Source organism: Falco peregrinus, chromosome 10, assembly GCF_023634155.1.
Source record: "Falco peregrinus isolate bFalPer1 chromosome 10, bFalPer1.pri, whole genome shotgun sequence".
NCBI classification, from domain to species: domain Eukaryota; kingdom Metazoa; phylum Chordata; class Aves; order Falconiformes; family Falconidae; genus Falco; species Falco peregrinus.
Genome location: NC_073730.1, coordinates 29,524,569 through 29,530,233, shown reverse-complemented (window position 1 = coordinate 29,530,233; position 5,665 = coordinate 29,524,569). Strand labels below are relative to the sequence as shown.

Sequence of the window (5,665 nt, the reverse complement as noted above, 5' to 3'; positions counted from 1 at the left end):
GCCCACGCCAGCGGGCCCCGGCGCCAGCCCAGCGGGGGGGGGGGGGAGCAGGGGGATGCAGTGTGCCCCGAGGGCGTGCGCTTCCACGCGTGACCGTGCCCGGGGGGTGCGGGGGCTGCGCTCCAGCCTCCCCCTGCCCGCGTCTCCGCGCTGAGCTGCCGGGCCGGCGTGGCACTCACCCCGCGCTTATGGCGAGGACATCCCCCCCCAGCCCTTTATAAATAATGCACTGTTATTAATTATGCAATTTAATTAATTATGCGCATCCAGCATCTACCAGCAGCTCGCTGCTACCACTTTCCCTCGTTACAAGCCTGGCGCCAGCGTCAGAGAAGGCCTTGAGCTCTGGCCGAGGAGTCGGCGGTGGCAGCAGCGATGTTTCGGCCTGGCGGGTAACGTGCGCCCACCGGCACCCAACTGCCAGCACCCAACCGCCGGCACCCAACCGCCAGCACAGCTGCGCCGGTAAACAGGAAACCCCAAGGCCAGGGCTCCGGCGGGACTCACAACCCCAACCCCGCAGCAGCACGGCGGCTCCTGCCAGCAAACACCCCCGGCCCCCGGCGAGGGGCCGGGGTGGGAGAGGAGGTGGGTGGCAGCACCCACTGCCGTCGCCTTGCTTGCCCGTGCCAAGTTCATTTGAATGCGAGCCATGCAGGGCGCTCGCCACCGCCACCGAGGTGTGGAGAGCTCGCCCAGCCGAGGAGAAGCTTCTTCCTGCTAGCTGGGCTGGGGGGGGAAGAAAAAAAAAAGCCTTATTAGACAACTGGACATTTTTAAGACACCAAATCCATCCCCTCTGGACGGCTGCTCTGAGCACCAGGAAAGCTGTGAAATGGCAGAGTTATTTTCAGGGGGATACAGGGGGTGTGTGATGCTCCAGGGAGCCCCTCTCCCATCCTGCCTTCACCATCACCAGCAGTCATCTTGGCCTGGGGTTTGGCTTTCCCATGGGAAAAGGGAATACTAGGCTGGCGGCAAGCTGGAAATAAAAAAATTCTCTAGTTGGGTCGAAATTGAAATGGGAAACCCAAACCGCCAGCTGCGGCAGGAGTGCCTGGTGGCAGGACGGTCCCAGGATGGCAGCGTGCCACACCGGCATGCAGCCTGCGCAGGTCCGTGCCGGGCGGTCAGCTAATGAATAGCATGTATCTTTGTAAGTGCAGGGCAGAATTAAGAATGGTGGGGGTTTTTAAAACATGTTTATTTTTACAGGCGACGGTCCAGCAGAATGGTCCCAGTGCACTGGCAAGCACGGGCACCTTCCCCCAGCGATGGGCACCCTAAACGGCCCCAGGTGGGAGCTGACGGGCAGCGATGGACCAGCAGTGTGGAGAAGGGCTTGGGAGAAGGGGAGCTGCTCTAGGAGGTCGGGGAAGGCCAAACTAACCACCCAAGTTTGGGAGCATTTTGGTACCGTCACAAGCCCCGGTCGCAGGGGCTGAGGATTCCACTCCCAGGCAGCGGGGCCGGGGCATGGGGATGTCACCAGCCCAGGCCAGAGGCAATAAAGCGCCTGGAGTGATGCAGCAAAACAGGCTGGAGTCGTGTGTTGAAATAAATCATCCATGGAGGCAAGGCAGAGAGGAGGAGGTTTTCTGTTCTCACGCCTCCCTGCATCCAACAAAGCCTCAGAAACCCCGGGTGGGCAGCAAGAGCCGGGGCAGGGTACGGGGGTACAGCCCTCCGCTGCCCCGGCTGCCCCAGCACCGAGCCGGTCCTGGCCGGGCACTCTGATGCTCTGGCTCTCCCGGGAGCTGGTTTTCCATCCCTTCCCAGCTGCCTTGGCTTCACCTTGTGGCAGGCAATGCACAGAGCTGCCAGGAATGATAAAATGGCTGTCCCCCAAATTTATGGAGTTTATCTGTGAATAACTCTTGGAGGTGAAGCAGCCGTTGAGCCGGGGAGGAGGAGGGCTTTATTTCGGGATAAACTGCCCCAGGAGTGATGCAAGGTGGGCAGGAGCCCAGTTCCAGGGACTGGCAGGGACATGCCCCTCGCTCTCCGGCCCCCCCAGCTCGTGGGGATGGAGCATCGCCAGGGTGAGCTCCCTGTTCGCCCGCACTGGGGAAAGCCGAAGGCTCATTTCCCATCCGCAGTGTGTTTATTAGGAGCTAAGTCATGAAGAGGCTTTGGCACATCTCCGTCGCTCCCGTGGAGCATGTTTAGCACAGCAGAGATCGCTGCTTTTTCCAGCCGCACGTGCGTGCCCGGGATTTCCATGCTGGCCGGGCATTGCTCCCCATGCTCCATTCCCACAGCGATCTTATCTTCCCCCAACCAAAAAAAAAAAAAAAAAAAAAGGTTGGATCAATGGGCTACGGAGCAGCATCCCAATTTCTGGGGAAGCACAGCTGAGGCTGAGCAGGCTTGAGCCTCCCCCTCGTCCCCCCTCCCTGCTCTGCTGCAGTAACATCCATCCTAAGTTTCTGAGCCTCTTCTAATTTTGGAGGCTGTTAGCAAAGCAGGCGCTGTTGCAGCCAAACGAGACTGCCAATGTTTCCTTTAAAAGCTGCTTTCACTCCGAAGGACTCTTCTAGATGGTTTGCTTTTAATAGCAGGCTGCAGGGTGCAACGCCCAGCTCGCGGCCGGGGCTCTCCCTGGTGCGGGAAGGGACCGGGTGGCATTGGGTGCGGGATCGGAGCCGTGCGCGGAGCCACGTGGGGCATGGCCACGCACCGCCTGCGCCCCCATCCCAGTTCAGACCAACAGAGCTCCTCACCCCATTGCAGAGCCGACCCCCCCTGCAGCCTGTACCTCCCTTCCCTTGCCCGCTCTCGAGGAAATCTTTAAGGCAGAGGGGGCCAGGATCAGCCCCTAATTGTGCTAATAGCTCAGGGGAGAAGAAAAAGCCAGAGGAGCTGGTGGGGAAATGGGAGCCGGCGAGGTCAGCGCGCTGGTAGGTGTGAGCGCTTTGAAAAACCCAATTGCTGCTTCAGTATAACCAGATTCAGGAAAATGAAGCTGAAGTGTGAAAAATGAAAGTGAAAAGATAGGAACCAACCCACAGCTATTTATTCTAAAAATACTGACCTAAATACTTAAGTGCATATATAAAAGTAGTTGTCTTTGCTGATTTCCTTTATGAGAATCTCCCGGTTTGGTTATTATTTCACTCAGAAACCAGAAGGTGAGGTTTTTCAAGAGACGCCGAGACCGTGTCCTAGCCTGGCATTCCCAAAGAGTTTGCTGTATGCCCAAAACTCATCCGAAAGCCCAGCCTGGCAATTCATTCATTAAGCTAACGAGGCCCTGCAGTTAGCAGCCCACGCCTCCGCCGATCAAAACAGGAGAGGCTTTGGCTGGGTCTCGTGCGATGGCTCTGGTGTCTGTCACCGGGTGGGATGGGATGGTGGCGGTGGCCGGGGGCACACAAAGGGTACCGCAGAGCCCCAGAGGCTCTGCTAGCAGCAGGATGGGATCTGGGGGCAGAGGGGGCTGTTGGGGCAGCGGCCCTGGCATGAAGCATCCCTCGGCTTGTGACATGGGCAGAGCTGGGCTATGGCTCCCATCTGGGCTGTTGTACACATCTGGGCAGCTGTTCACATCTGGGCTGTTGTTCACATCTGGGCTGTTGTTCCCCCCGGGCTGTTGTTGCAGGCAGGCGCAAGCCCCTGCCTCCTCCTCACCCATCTGGCAGCAGCCAGGGCAAGGAGGCGAGGAGGCAGCTGCCGGCAGCCGGAGCGCTGAGCCTGGCTCAGCACAAAGGGGCTCAGGGCCAGCGAGCCAGCCAGCACAGCCAGGGGCATCACAGGCTAGCATTGCTGTCCTGCGGGCAGCCCCCCAATTAGATATTTTGGAGTTTTTCACATCCCTGGAGGTATCTGGGCCAAGTACCAGGGTGGACAGCGAGGAAAATGCAGTTGCGGGACCCCTGGCAGTGTACAGGCTGATGCATGGGGACCCCTGCGCGGTCACGGCACCGTGACCCTGCTCTGCACATCCTTCCTAGGGATGATTATGGAGGCACATTACGCGTGGAGGCAAAACGGATGGAGGAGCGGGCAGAAGTGCTGGGTCAGCAAGTTGCACAGGCTAGATGCGAAGGATGAGCGCTCAGAGAAGGAAGAGACCGCACTTAAAACAGTAAGGTGAAAGCAGGCGGGGGAAGTGTCTCCCTGCCTGAAGGTCAGAGGGGGAGAGCTGGTTACAGCATTTCCATATGACAAAGCAAAGGTGCAAGCCAGGAAAGTATGGGCTCAATGAAAAGGCTTGCTGCTTTTTCTTTTTTTTTTTTTTTCCTTTCTTTTGAGTTAGGAAAAGGGGTGTTCCATGCAGTGTGGGAGCAGGGAAGGGTGCATGGTCCATGGCCCCGGGGGTGAGCCTGATGCATGCAGCATCCTGCAGCCAAGGGGATGGGTGAGTGATGGCCAGGTCCCCTTGCTGCCTATGGGAAAGAGAGGTGGCCTCCTGTGGCTGGGTGTGCCAGCAGAGCCAGGGCAAGGCCTCCCAGCAGCAAGAGCTGGTTTTGAAACCTCGGAGGATGCTATAGAGGCAAGTGTCCTGGAGGACGGTGGCTCTGATGGCAGGCTGCCTGGGAAGCCTCTCCTCCAGCTCCTGAAGTCCCCCTTTGTCCGAAAAAGCTCCTGGGAGAGGCAGAGGAAACCCTTGTGGGCAGCAAAGCCCGTCAGACCACAGCTCATCCTGCAGCAGCTTTTTCTCTAAAATAAGGCTGTTAAAATACATGTTCTGCTACCGTGCTCACAGCATATTTACAGCTCCACATGCGCAGCCGGCACCCATCCACCCCAGTGCGCGAGCACCCACAGGGCTGGTGGCAGCAGGGGGGACATCTGCTCCAAAACTCAAGGTCACCTTCTGGCTGGCTCGGTAAAACATCCCAGGAAAGCAGAGCCAAAGAGACACTCCTGCCTGTTGCAGGGTGCTGGCAGGGGTGGCTGGCTCGGGGCAGTGCTGGAAGCACATATCAGGCGGGGACAGATGGAAGAGGTGACAGATAAGGGACTCTGCCCAAAGAAGAAACAGGAGTGATAGGACCCAAAGGCCCTGCCCCGGCAGAGCGAGGAGGCTTGAGACCAGACCCAGCAGAGCTGGATTTAGATCCCGTAATGCCGGCTGGGCGCCTGCTCCCCACCTAAACCCCTCCTCGCTGGGGGCAGGGAGTTAAGGAAACCACTGATGTTAAACTGCAGATACTTGGTGCAATGGGGTTTCTACCTGGCTCCTGAGGCAGCTGGCAACCGCTGCCACCCCGGCAAGGCTTCAGGACAGCTGACGATGGGTGGCGGGTAGTGCAGCTCAGAGGTCATCCCTGTGGGATGATCGAGGAAACCCCAAGGCAGGCACCATCCCACCGGCTGCAGGGTCTGCAGGCACACACAGCTCTCTGGGACCCCCTGGGAGGGTCTCTGCTATACCGTTGACATAGGAGACCTACAGGCAGGTCACTTATATGTAACCGCCTGTAGCACCCTCACCCCATGCCAGTGCCCTGCGTGGCCCCACGAAGCTGCTGCTTGAGCCCAGCCGTGGGGAATGAGCCGGGTGAGACAACGTGCAGCATGGCAGTGCCACCATCACTGGTAGGAGCCAGGCTGGGGGTTACTGCCATGCCACCATGTAGGGTGCAGACCACAGCTCCTGCATGCTGGTTTTCCTGGGGAGGGGCTATTTCATTGCAAAATGTCCCTTGCAGGGAGATGT

At 58.7% G+C, this 5,665-nt stretch overlaps 1 long non-coding RNA gene across 1 annotated transcript; it reads left to right on the top strand.

Annotated features, from left to right (window-relative positions):
* Positions 1-442: 442 nt before the first annotated feature.
* Positions 443-1,535, top strand: LOC129785270 (uncharacterized). The gene is made up of 2 exons (XR_008749056.1): positions 443-588; positions 1,216-1,535. It is a non-coding gene; the product is annotated as an uncharacterized LOC129785270 (long non-coding RNA).
* The last annotated feature ends 4,130 nt before the right edge of the window (positions 1,536-5,665 follow it).